This window comes from Drosophila ananassae, chromosome 2R, assembly GCF_017639315.1.
Source record: "Drosophila ananassae strain 14024-0371.13 chromosome 2R, ASM1763931v2, whole genome shotgun sequence".
In the NCBI taxonomy this organism is placed as follows: Eukaryota; Metazoa; Arthropoda; class Insecta; order Diptera; family Drosophilidae; genus Drosophila; species Drosophila ananassae.
The window spans coordinates 6420883-6435136 of record NC_057928.1 but is presented as its reverse complement, the minus strand read 5'-3'; the positions used below and the strand labels follow the sequence as shown (position 1 = coordinate 6435136).

At 43.1% G+C, this 14254-nt stretch overlaps 1 long non-coding RNA gene across 1 annotated transcript; it reads left to right on the top strand.

The window, feature by feature from the left end:
* Positions 1-6098: 6098 nt before the first annotated feature.
* On the top strand, positions 6099-13989 carry LOC116655825. The gene is made up of 3 exons (XR_004310901.2): positions 6099-6729; positions 8909-9637; positions 13701-13989. It is a non-coding gene; the product is annotated as an uncharacterized LOC116655825 (long non-coding RNA).
* Positions 13990-14254: the final 265 nt, after the last annotated feature.

The window sequence follows — 14254 nt, the reverse complement described above, 5'->3', positions numbered from 1 at the left end:
TAGCGCCATTGTATATATACACTGTAAATATTTTTTGCAATCCGCCCCAATTGGCAATTGCCCAAGGGAGCGTGCAACTGAATGTTTCTTCTCCAACTTAATAATGCATTATTTCGATTCGATAGGCGAAGAAAAAACCATAAAACAAACATGAAACAAAACATTCCTCTTCAACACAAACGTAAAGTTCAAGTTTCATTTAACAATTACAATTACGAGTTACGACAACAACACTCACAACCAAAGACTAGTCATTTAAGTCACAACGTCGCTATGTACAAACGATTAAATGGGAAATTATGATTAAGCCAGTTAATTAATTCTCCAACCGAGTGCATTGCGGGTCGGCATTTATTAGTTTTACGAAATGAAAGAACAACTGCAATATTGTATTTTAAATATTTATTCATTAATGGCACCTCCTCCTCTCTCCTCCCCTCCTCAACCACTCTCTCACACACAATAATCGTAATTAGCATTTACAATTAAAAACTCAAACATCAAATAAATAATAACTAATGCGAAAGTATGCAAAAATTCACTACAAGCAACTCAAAATGTTCCAATGTTTAGATTAGCCAACTAATTACGTGGAAATGTAAACAAAACGTGAAGAAAATACATGATAGTTTTCATAAACAAATTCATTAAATTGTGCATAAATAATTTAGGCACTCAAAATGCAAAAATACAAAGCAAAAATAAAAATAAAAACATGCGAAATCATATGCAAATTCAGCTGGTTTCACTCTTTGGGTAGGGGGCCTACTTGGGGTCGAATGCAATAATCATAACTATATTTTAATCCCAAGTTATCGTCTCCCATCCGTGCAGGCTGGATGGAGACTGCCGGATCCCGGACCCAGAAATCGAACATCAATAACCCTCCAACACATAAAAATGAAAAACGATTTAATTTCAATTTCCGTGAAGAGATCTGGCGAGCCCCGAAAAAAGTGAAAGTTCGCATTGTTATAAAATGCATTTTGCAAGGGGAAAGGCCGAGGAACACCAAGTAAAAAACGAAAAATCCAAAAATCAGCAAAGCCATCACAGGCAGCAGCATCTGCAGAGGCAAAAATATTTAGGTTGCCCGGTCAAGAAGGAATATTTATGCCATTTATGACACGAAAGGCCCTCCGAACGTGCTGTCCGCAGATTGCAGCATTTTTGCATATTTTCAGCACGAAGCCGGGCCGGGACGGGGCGGCGCGGCGCGGCGGAGCGAAATGAAATGCAGAAAATCAGCTCGCAGCGGAGATAAAGCCCGGCTTAGTTAAGGCGACTTGGCCCGGCTCAAGTCGGGCTAAAAAGCTTCGGATGGAAGGCAATCGAAAGCGAAAGATTTCGGGCTCGATACGAGCATATGGTCATATGGAGCTCAGACTCTTGTTTTCCTCTTTCAGCCTTTAAAGCTGTCTGTGGGTGGCGGCGGGCGAATGGGCATTTGCATATTGGAACGATTGAACTGGCCGGACAGCAGACACCACCACAGACAGCTGGCAACAACCAATGACAAGGAGATCGTCTGACAAAAAGCGAGATCCGCGAGGCCATTGCCGGAGGCATCGAAATGTCATGCGGTTTTATGACTTCATTAGCGACAGCCAGCAGCCCGGTGGAATTTAATGGCCCCTCCTGGAGCTGGATCCCGGACTTCAGTCTAAGGCTGGGTTGACAAACAAATTTGGGCGACATTTTCGTGTCTGCTCTCGGATGAGAGGGAAAACTAATCAGAAGGCCTGCTGCCAGGGCAGACCCCTCAATCTAGAGTCCACGTCACGAGCACCAGACGATGATGTGCATATGAGGCTGCCTAATAATGAAGTCGTGCATGGCATTTGTCCTGTACGGTTGGATGATTAAGAGTCCGCCAACTGGATCCGGACTGGATGTCTGACACCTTTTCGCTATGTTTCGGTCTTTCGCAGTTAGCGGGAATGGGAATTGGCGCATGTCAGCAAATTGGGTGTACGGAAACCCCTAGAAGAGCTGCTAACTGGGTCGCTTATTCTTGGCCATTTACAATGTCACACGATTTCGGCCAAGAGATAACTATCTGGACTCGCTGGCGCAAAACGGAGGCAAATGCAATTGGGGTTACTACATTTCTTCTGGATGGAAAAATATTCATATTTTACAGAGCTGTCATATCTGAAAATGATACATTTTTGAAAATTTGTTAGATTGTCTTCCAAAAAGAAGTACCTGAATAACTTAAACACAGGATAACCTTAGAATCTAATTGAGTAATAGACAGGATAACTTTACAACTGTTGCTCAAAATACCTTATTTTAGAGAGAAGTTAATAAAGAAATATAATAATGTATTTAAAGACACACAGATTTATAAGAATTTAAAGGCAGTTTTTTTCGTCCGTCTATTCTCGACCAAGATGATCTTTCATTTAGCGGCTTTGTTGTTGATCAACTTTTCCTGAAACGAAAAGGAAATATATTTATATTATTTAAAACATTAAGGTATAAATACATATAGTTTTTTAGTTTATAATAATAAGCATTATTACTAAAGAAAGTCTCATTCTCTCCGTTTCCCTGGCCAAGAGCATCTCGGCCAAGTGAGGCCCTTCCAGGACCTTTTTAATTTGATTTTCATTCTTCTCACATCGATCCATTAACTTTTGTAGCTTGCTCAGGTGGCCCTCCATCGCATCATTGTCATTTTCCTCATTAATTTTGAAAATTGAGCTCATGTTTATACAGCAGTACAAGGACACAACAATTTTATTAAGTATCTCTGTATAGTAGATTTGATTTATGTCGAATGACAAAACCTGAGTTGAAAACTTTCCATTTAAATCGAAGCTTACTTGAGTAGATATGTTAGCAACCTCGTCTGGAAACTAGTTCCTAGAGGTTTTGGGGTTCAAAAACACCCATATTTTAGGTTTGTGCCACCATTTGAACCTCTTCAAATTCTGCGTAAATGCCAAGACTCACGCTTGTGTGAAGCCTCAGAAGTTTCACTTCGAGGGGCTTGGGCTTTCAATAACTTTCCTATGCAACTTCGACAAGCCCCCACATTGTGCGATATTGTGCGGAGATAATAAACCGTACAAATAACTGCCTCTGCCCCTGCCCCTGCCACTGTCCCTGCTCCTGGCCATGCCCTGTGAAGCTGCCACTGACATCCCCGATAATGTCGTCGTCTTGGCCTGGCTCGTTGAATGTCGACAGGCGAATCATCAGCCTATCGACAGTGCACTTTTGCCTTCTAAAGTGCAGTGCCTCCTCTCCCACTCCCACTCCACTCCTGGCTTCTCGGTTTCCCACTTTGGTGCAGCAGTTTCCCTGGTTTTCCAATCCTGCCCCTCGCCCATTAAATGTAACCAACTCCTAAGCCCGGGCGCATGCATCATCATTATTATCATCTTCGTTTGCCAGCTGCATGCAAGCGAAAAATCCGACTTCTGCGCATGAATGAATCACGTTGAGATCGCAGCTCAGATGCATACTTGCAACTTGCAACAGGCCAGGCTGCCTGCAACTAGCTCAGCATCTCATGCAGAAACGTCTAGCTAAAGTCGCGACAAAACTCTCTCAATTCGCCATCCGTGCCCCCGATTCCCGGTTCCTCGGTCCCCAAAGCTGATCCCCGATCCCCCCGAATGCATTTTGCCATCGATGCAGTCTGTCCTGTGCAGCCATAATGATGAATTAGGCTGCTGTCATGTCATGACAAAGGCGCTGCATGCAATTTAGATGGAAAACGGCTAAGCAGATGCCGACGAGGGCGCCCGGGAGGGGCCTCTGGCAGGGAGGAGCGGCTAAGGAGTTGGCTAAGTAAATAAACACAGTCGAAATGGAAATGCAATTGCAACAGTGCATATTCAAACGTAAGTAGGAAGTGAGGTCTTAAATGAGCCACAACGAGAAAAAGAAACCGCGGGCTGACAAATCGCTTGGCCCACAACATTGTCGCTGGACAGTGGGGCAAGTGTTGTATATGAAATATAGTATCAAAAATAACAATCCCCTACTGGAAATTAATAATTATACTTTCATACACATTTTATTATAAATAAAGGTACTATAAGGTACTATTTCATGTTGTTATATGAATGTCTACTCCATAAGTTGGTACAGAATGTTACCCTAAGAGCCAAAACATTTTATTTATATTAAGGTAAAAGTTATATATGTATTTTAAGCTCAAAATAAAAAATAACCACTGTACCCACTTCAGTTCACTCAAAGTAAATTTCTCTATTTTCAAAGCCAAAACCTGACGTTTTCTATTCGTGCAGATTCAAATGCTGGCTTGAAGTTTGTGTATCTTGGCTTGCTATGGATTTTGCATATTGGCCTAATCCGTTGGCGTTTGCTAATTAATTGAAAGCTACTTGTCGCTGGCAATTAGTGCAGCCCGGATAGATGACATTATACGCCTTGTAGCCGTGGAAAATAAAGTTATTTGTTGCATTCGTGGGGCAGAATGTCGGGATCGCAGCCCCCATAGATCGACCCTCAGAGGCCCCATCTCAGCGAAGGTTAATTGCCTACAATAAGATTCAATCAAGCTAATGACGGAGCAGTCACTCCAAGCCAACATGGACGGAGCAGCTGCCAAGCCACTGTGGCCCACACTGGATCCGAACCAGCTTCCAGTTCGAGCCCCCTCCTCTCGCAATTGCAATTTATGAGCCCAATCTTCGGCAGGTCCGAGCCACTCGTCAAAATATCCAGCGATTGCCATGACGACCTTTGGGGGTCGCATGCATAAAATGCAGTCCTCTGGAGAACTGGATGGAGTGCCCAAAAATGGGTGCTACCATTTCGTGGGGTTACAATCAAAAGCTGTAATGCTGTGAAGTTTGGGGAAATGAGTTTACATCACTTTCAAGTTTGATGCACCATAAAATAATAATTTTTATGATCATCAAGCTCTTATAAATTTTTGTTAAATATTATTTACACATTTCATAACTTCCAGCCAAGCACCACTTAATTACACTGACTGAGCAATCGGGAGTGTGAATCTGCCGAATAAATAAGGCCCAAAAATGATTGCTCATTACGGAAATTGCGGCCGTCAATTCCGAGGAAGCTCTTCAATGGAAAATGCGGAATGAAGGAAAAACTCATATTCGCCATTCTGCAATTATTGGCGAATACTATGGTATACTTTCCACTTAAAATCATGCGCCCGTCGATTATCGAGGCGAGCAGATTTCCTCCCAGTTGCCACTTTTCCACGGGCTGCCATTGTTGGGCGACCGTTCTGGGATAGTTGGTCAGGGCATTGAAAGGCAAATTTGCGCACTCGGAGTGGGAAATGCAACAGTGTTTGCACTTTTCTTTCGTTATCGTGCGTTCTGCTGGCTTTTCCCGCTCCATTTAAGGCAAACCGAATGCATTTTACAGTTTTGCAGTTTTACCTTTTTGCAAATCTCTAACGGCCTGCCAAACGAACAAAATATTGCCTTTGCCAAATTTGGAAGCCACAAAGTCGAAGGCCTGGGGGTCTGTGCACTCTGAGAAATAGTCCTGCACATGGGAAAACTATTTTCTTAGGGATTTAATATAATTGAAGAAAGTAAATAGAGGAAAGTTTAACCCTCTACCTTTTCGAGTCATTACCCTTATATATAAAATCGTTTAAAACTAGATTTTTTCGTGGTGCTGGCAGGCGTATAGCCTAGAATGTCTAGCTCGGAGTGACTTTTGACTTTTACTATCGTATCTTTCGCTCCACATCACCCACACGGCTGGGACTTATTAATCTGGATAGCATTTAGCGAGGACTTGTCGCTGCATATTTGGCAAGTGGCTCCGACATGGAAGCCAGCCGGCATGCGGAGGACGAGGGGCAGCCGCGTGGACTGCATCTTGTCCGCAGATTGTCGTTAGCTTCATTAAGGCCACAAACGTAGCAGCAATCAGACAGACAGACAACTCTGCCAATTTCCATCAAAAGTAGCTTGTGGGTTTTCGGCTAGACCAAACGGAGATCGATATTCGGATGGATGTTGGTCCAAAAGCTAGAGATGGTATATGTTTTGAATATAGTTTCGAAATAATCCTATACGAAGAGTAACAAATGTTTTATAGCCATTTCAATCACATTTGATATTCAAAACTATACATTTTTATTTGAAATATACATTTTGAACTTGCACATCCCTAGATGTAGCTTTCGCTTTGGGCAAGATTCCTGCTCAAAGTACAGGTAGCACTACAATTTGCGCGCTTGTCAAGTGTACGACAACATTACGCGCAATTGTTCAATGTCAACGCATTTGATGAGCATGAAATGCCTTTGCCTTTGCCAGTGAAGTACGAGTATCTGTGTATCTGGCGGATGGATTGCTCTTGTCAGAAGAGCTGCTGCGGCTGTGGCTCTTGTCGCACGGTTCCTACCATTCATTGTTTTGGCCCAGAGAGCCGCCTTGACTGACTACTGCAATCGTCATCAGGCACAAGGCACTAGGCAGTAGGCATCATGCACCATGCACCATCCACCAGCCACCAGGCGGCAGCAATTCCCATGTGCTGCCATGTTCTGTGTGATAACGAAGCCAGTCCTGGCCAAGCTCCATTGTCGCCATCGCTCTGTCCTGGGCCGCGATGTTCTCCAGTTCCTCCAGGCCGTCCTGGTTGTCCCACTGGCAACGACATCACTGACAATCAAAAATGCGCCGTATGAACTGAATTAAGCCAGCTACCAGGGGGCCTGGATGTAGAGTGGCTACAAAGGAATATTTTAAGGTAAGATCTGCCACCCAGGGCAAGGTTTTAATTAGTGTAGGAAGGCTACATACTTCGCTTATTTAGAATCTAACCATTTAAGTTTTATTACACCCTTCAACTGCATATCATATAAAACTAATCACTAGCTGTTTCATTTCATGGATCATAGCCCCTATAGCCCCTAGTTAAATTCATTTTACGAAAATGAGACTTGAATAATATTATCCTTAGACTGCCATGAATTTTCACAACCACTTATTGGTAAATGTTTACCCTTCACTGCAGATATTCCATAAAACCTCCCCAATCCACTGCCTCCAGCCGAAGAACCGCCCTAAAATTCCAAATCTTGGAAATTGGAAAGGCAAACTTTTATTACAATTGATAATAGATCTGCGGAGAAAGAGAATGAGGAGGGCTGGGAGTTAACCTGGTCATTTCAGGTGATTTTTCGGTTAATAAATGCATCAAAATGTTGAATCTAAAACATTTTTATGTCGTATAATTAATCACAATTATATATTTCTATGGTCCGAGTAAATGGCCGGGACAATGGTCAACAAAGCGAAACGGTTTGGCTTTGACTTTGAGGCGCCACGGGGGTTCCCCGCTCCGACTGCGGCCCAAACCGCTTTCCAGTTGGCGCACTAAAATTTTATGACTCTATTATGAGAGTGGCGGTCATTCTGCCGCGGATGCAGCCTTTTCTCCAAAGTCCGCGCCCGGTTCCCGACTCCATTGTGCGAGCCATTGGGCTATTGTTCTAGATGCCCCCTATCGCCCCCGGTGCCCCCTCTTGCCCCACCGGCACTGTTTGCATTTGCTCTCAAGTGGATGCCAAAGATTTCAGCACACAGATTATGCAACACACCGGCTCACACACACGGTCTGCCCATGGGCCGCGTAATTTATAACTGAGCTAAAATAGCTGAAGAAAAACCTTTGCGGCAACAAAATATGCAGCTCACTACAAAAAATAAAAGTAAACGAAAAAAAATAATGCACACAAATTTGCGTCGCCTCGCGGCCTTAGAAAATGATGCGAGTCGTCTAGAAATTGTTAGGCACTGAGAAAAAAGGAATAGATAAAAATATATTTGAGATTAACAGAAAAGAGATTGTAAATTGGTGAATTAAATATCGGATATAACTTTCAAAATTTAAGTTTTTCACCTTATATTTAAATAGCCTTAAATAAATTCCTTAAATACAATTAAATTAAATTCTGTGAGTTATTGATTTAACTTTACTGTTTTTACTTTAAATTGATTTGACACACAAAAATTTTAAAGTTTAAGTTTCCTTATATTAAATTTAAAAATGTAATAAATTTTAAAGTGAGTTAAGTGTTGCAGTGACCCCCTCATATGCGGTGGGGTAGGTACCACCTCCTTGCCAAGTGTCTCCCCTGCCACGCCCCCTTTCTGCAGCAACAAGAGCTTCGTTGCTGTTGTCGTCGCGCAACAATAAACTGCATTCCTGGGATATTAATCACAGCAGCACTCGACTCCACTCCACTCCACTCCCCTCCACTTTTATGAATAACTCCTGACTGCAGGCGACTTGTTAAAGTTCGCGTTAAAGTTCGATCCCAACTAATGAAGTTTCCCCCACAAAATACACAGAGATGCTGCTCTGCAAGCCGCGAGTGGCTAGATACAGGTTGTCACCGATGTTTGGCGCTTGGGCTTTGGGCCAGGATATCGTCCCACCATCACAACATAATCCACTTCTGCTCCAGTCGAGCGCTGAATATTTATTAGCAATATGCGATGTATTTGGCTGCGATTCGGGCTCGTTCATCCGCTAAGCAAACCGCTAAGCAAATGCAGCTCGCGTTCGATCGATTGATAATGGCAGCCACACAAAACAGAAAACAGGGACCAGGGAACAACACTCGCCACAGGCCAGTGCAACAATGTGCATGGCAACACAAATGGCGAGACATGCAAACTAAGACCAGGTCCTCAGCACACTCCCCAAAACACTGTCAAAAAATGGTTGCTTTAACTGAAGGTATTAATAAGGAATCTAAAGAATAAGAATCTATTTAAATAAGTCTGAATATACTTGATAATAACTTTGTAATACATAGTCTCTTAAAATTAGTAAGTTTAGGCAAATAAGTTAGGTTTTAACGGCTATAACTTTTGAGTAAGTATTCAGTTAAAAAAATAATGTATTTAATTAATTTTAGTGTAAAAGTGTGCTCCCAGCTCCCAATTCCAGTGCCAGTCCCTCCGCCGAAACACAATTAATATTTATGACCTTGCCCGGCTGATATATTTGCCTGGGCGCACACACGTAAATGCTGCGATTTATCATTCAGCGGCCCTCGCAGGCCGGGCCTGGGCCAATCTGGCAGGGGGTGGTGTTCCGATACAGCCGCAAGGATAATAGAACTGTTAACATGGGAATAAAATTTCGAATAAAATTCAATAGATTCAATCTAACTATCTCGCAGCGACCGCGGCCACGGCCGACTGACTGCACTCCACAAAATGCAAATCGAATCGAAGGCAGCGAAATGCGAACGTGAATCGTTGGGAAAATTTCCATGAAATTGACCATTTTCGGGTATTTAATTAATTCAAACGTCACTAATTAGCTGCCAAAAAATACGCAGCCATGTCAAAACGAAGCCAACCCGAGCGACCTCGCCAGAAACCCCAGCCCCTTAAACCACCTGAACCCACCTGAGCTCGGCAGCCTCACCTGGGGCGGTTAATTAAGTCAACTCCCGTTGGAGGAACAACAGAAACACCAGCCACCACCGAAAACAACCTGGCTTAGACGGTTTATGTTGGTTCGAAGGGAGATTACCCCCTAAAATATCATCGAAGAAGGTCTCACTCTCAAGATACTAATCATAAATTATTGAAGACTGCACGAATTATAAAATATATTTTTATATATCTTTGTTAAGGTGAGTATGCTTTGGGGATGTATGATATACCTTGATCGACCCTAGATACCCTTTATTTGTACCGGCTGCGTTGCTCCGGCAAGTGCATGCATATTTTAGCATGAAAATATTCATAATTAAAGTGCGTGAGGCTCGGGGTCGGTCCTCCCCGGTGGTGTACGGTGTGTGGTGTATGCTGTGTGTGTGTGTTGTATTATTGTAATGGCATAATTAATTTATTAATTAGTTTTGTTTTCGTTTGCCGGGGTTTTGCTCTCGCTTCTTCACTCTTGTAAGCCGAAGCCAACTGAACCATGAGCTCGCAGCGGGAGGCGTCAAGCGGTTGCTTTTTATTTTTTTCGTATTCTTCCGGAATTTTGTATGAACGCGTAATTGGAGCTGCCCACGCACATGGCCCATTGTTGGGCTCAGGGCCAAGTCCATGTCCAGGGTTCAGGGTGAAGGCCCAAAAACCAGATCCCAGATCCAAGCCAGCCCGGTTCAAGGCAGAAAAACAGTAGCCGCAACAACAATTAAATGCCCCTCGCCACGGCTTGCTGCAATTAACAAGTTGCAGTCGAAAACAGATTTTTATATGCAACCTGCAATGCTGCGGCGCTTTTCATTGCCGATTATGTGAGCAATGCAATGCCACAGCAACAACAGCAAAAACAAAAGGAGAAAAAAAAGAAAACAATTGGCAACTAAGGCGACATTGGCGACAACGACGACGACCTCCATGGTTGCCAAAGTCGCGGCGGACAATTGAAAAATTGTCGCCAGGCTGTGGCTCTCAGATGGGAGCCCGGTTTTCATAGGCATACCTGTCGCGCATACCCCGAATCGCATTCGAATTGACTGACGACGATTGTTGTATAGCATATAGTGTGTTTCTGTTTTCGTTCCTTTTCGATTTGTGCGAGTATTTTTTGAGGCACTGTTCCCCCCGACGGACGGCGGTCGTTTGGTCCCAAGTTCCAAGTTGGCCGGGACGCTGGTCGGGCTCATTGTCATCTGCGTTTGGCAATTCATTCTGAAAAGCTCCGAACCTTCCTTTCTTTTTTCTTCTGGAGCCACTGACTCTTTCTAGTAATTTACGTACACAACAAAAAAATGTATATATAATTTAAATTTTAAAAGGTTCTAAAGATCAAAATCTTCTATGATTTATTTGGTGAATTTCTAAGTTAATCATAAATTCCATAGAAATTGGGCCTTCAAAAAATTCTTAAGAAATGAGTGTTATTTATTCCTCTATTTATGTCATATTAGCCATATTTTTTCTCCGTGTAGCCTACGTAAGAAGATTGTGGCACCCAAACGAACGAACGGGAATGGAATCCAAGGAACGACCTAGGCTTGTTCAGTGTGCAAATCAATGGAATATTTTTTGATGGCTCCGCGAAATGATGGGCCTGGAATGAGGAACCTTAAGCCGCGGCCCGAGCTATGGCTATTTCCATACCCTCCCGCCAAGTAATACGGCCCCACATATCTACGCATTTGTATCTTCCCCAGAGGCGCCTAAACACTCAGATAACCGATAATCGATTCGGTATTTTCGTCTTCACCAGGGAACTCATTCAGTTCTGTGGCCTTTTTGCAACATGCAGGTCGTCGGAATCCGAGGAATTGAGACAATTATTTGCACATTGTGTACGGCGGAGACAAGTTCTGTGTTGCCTGGGTCTGTCAGAGCCATTCGCATGCGTGAGATGCTGCGGCAAGAAATTTGCGAAATTCATTAAATAAAAGTCGTGAAGACCCTCCACCCTCCAGTCGCCACCCGCCCCTGCTTCTTTTCCCATTTGAACGGGGAACCAGTCCAGGACCTTGTCGGTCGGAAACTGTTCGAAAATATTTGACAAAACGCCACTTGCGAGATGCCGCCGAACGTTGACTTTGTCCATTTTCGGATGCCTGCCACGAAATGCGGTAGGTAGTTTTTGCCGGCCGAGACTCGGCTGTGGCAAGTTCAAGTTCGCAAGTTTTGCCAAATACAAGAGGAGAATCTGCTCCAATTCGTAAAGTTTTTGCTCTTTTACTTTTGGGCAGATAGAATCTTAGGAACTTTGGTCCCAATTCAAGGCCATTTTCTGCAGTTCCTGTTTCGGTTTCAGTTTGTTGGCAAATAAAAACCACGCCCTTTCCATGTCCGTCTTGGCTGTTAATTGAATCTTTAGTTTTATGAAGCCACAGCCAGAGTTGCTTGAAGTATAACCATTTATATTTCTAACAAAATATGTTGGTACAATATTTGTTTTTTATAAATAGAATAAAATAATATTATAGATACCTCAATCAAAATTTCATTCTTTTTGCAGTTTATAAAGCATAAGTTTTTCAATTTTTGGGCTTATTGCTGTAAAGGTTAGAGCCTCATTTAGAGAAGCTCGACTGTGTTTTAGCGCGTGTTTCGGCCTTGAGCCGGAAGTCTGGGCCTGGTCTGGCCCGAGTCTGGTCCATCTCCTCGCTCCGCGTATTAGACACGTTGCATGTTTATGCAAATGCCCGGCTGTCTGAGAGCTGGAGCGTCTGGCCCCCCAGGGGGCGCGAAAGCCACACTTGTCTACGACCCGCCCGGCAATTAGCCAAAGTTTAGGCTCACAGCCGCATTTCGGGCCATTAAGGTGTTGGCCCAACACTTGGCCCGGGGCAACAGCTGGCCGAAAAAAATGGAAATCGAAAAAAACTGTGAACTGTGAAACCGAACTGAACCGAATCGAAAACGGGAACACATGTTCCTACTCCAGATAGAATTTCCAATAAGGCAGATCTAAAATGCAAACATTCGGCGTGTCCCTTTCGTTTGCTTTTGAATTGAACTCTGGCTGTTGCGAGACGGCACAAAATATAGAATTACAAATGACCAAAATATTGGCGGACGGACGAGGGTCAGGCGGCTGCTGGCCGGCTCATTTATTTGCACTGCATTTCCTGGCCAAAACAGGGACACTGCCTGCGGCAGCCGATGCCACTGTGGCCGTGTGGTGAGGGGCAACTTGTTAGTCCTGCTGCTGTGGCAAGTTGCAAAATTCATGCGCATGTTTGTGCCTCATTTTTGGACATTTTGCAACGACGACATCAGCGACATCGGGGCACTGGCAGGGCCAAAGTTGCGATGCGTTTGTGCGAACGACCAACTGCCATTTATCCTCCGCAACCATCCGCCCTATTCCCCGCCAGATCGCAACGGCACCAGGTCCGGGGTCCATGCCACTCGCCTCGCTTCGATTCCATTCCCAGCTCCAATTCCGAGGCGCATCCGTGTTGCATCCCATGTCGGACACAACGCGTAGATATATGTGCCAAAGCTATAATGCACTACGAAAAAGGGTTTGGATATATTGAACTTTTGAAAAAGCAATGTAAATAAAGTTGAAAGAAAAAAGAGAAGTTTTTTTACTAAGATTATCTTTTCGCATAGCCTGTCTAAGTGAGAGAAACATTAATTGGGAAACGTGATCATTTTTGGAGATGGTATGTAATGAGTTAAATGTTTGATTATTTTTTAAATGGAATGGCTTTCCAGTTTTCTTTCATAAAAAAAAGAAATTTAAAATTGCGTACTAATCTATAAACATTGACTAGCATCAACAGAATCTTAGTAATGTTGAGCAAGTATTTGTTTAATAAAACTCTAAATATGATTAATTTGAATTTTTATAAAGATAAATATTATAAAGATATTCTCAAAAAAAATTATAGTAATTTTAATGTTAGGAAATATTGTTTTATTACCATTGGAATGTTTAGCTTTTAGGTACAGACAAAGGTTGATGTGATATTACATTTATTCAATTCAGTTTGAGGTTGAGTCAAGCTTTCTGTAATATTCCAATATATCCTCCGAGTGTAGCTGAGCATATTATGCATATATGGACATGTATAGCGAAACTCATTCAATGTGTTTGGCTGTTTATCTGTTTGCTTGCTTGCTTTGGCTTGCTTGTTTGTTTGCGCTTAGCTCTCACATCGTTTTCAAAAATCGAAATTGAAATATGAGCCCCCCGAGTGGGGACGGGGGGAATTCCAGCGTTGCTATTCTCGTTGTTTATGCCAAATATTTTTTTATCTAAAACAGAGGCAGGAGCTGGCGATAACGGCGAGCAGAAAACACACAAGGCCAAAAAAGAGCCAACACCAAACAAGGATATTGGGAAAGGATACTACAACAAGCTGGGGACGAGCGAGTCGCGGATCGGATCGGATTTCACCTTTCCCCCAGAAATTCCTTAATACGCACCCAAATGAGGCTAGCATTGATTTTTCGGGCTTTGTGGCATTACTGCCGTTCTGTTGGACTGTTAAATTAATTTTAATATCTCGCTGGGCGCAAACAATAGAAAGCAAACATTTTAACATTTTTATAAATGCATCATTACAATGGCTTTTATTGGCAGACGAACGAAATGAGATGTGGGCAGCAGAATGGGGCGATTCGTGTGGATTACTGATTTATGGGGCTCGACTATTCATTAAAGATCCGAATTTTAGGCATTGATTTTATTCGATTTTAATAGCCAGCTCAGTCGCTTGAGCCGAGGCTATTTATCTGTGGCGGACGCAAATAAATCGGCTGTAAAATGGTCAACTGATAGCTCTGGGGACAAAAGAACCGCTAACGCCGTCATCGGG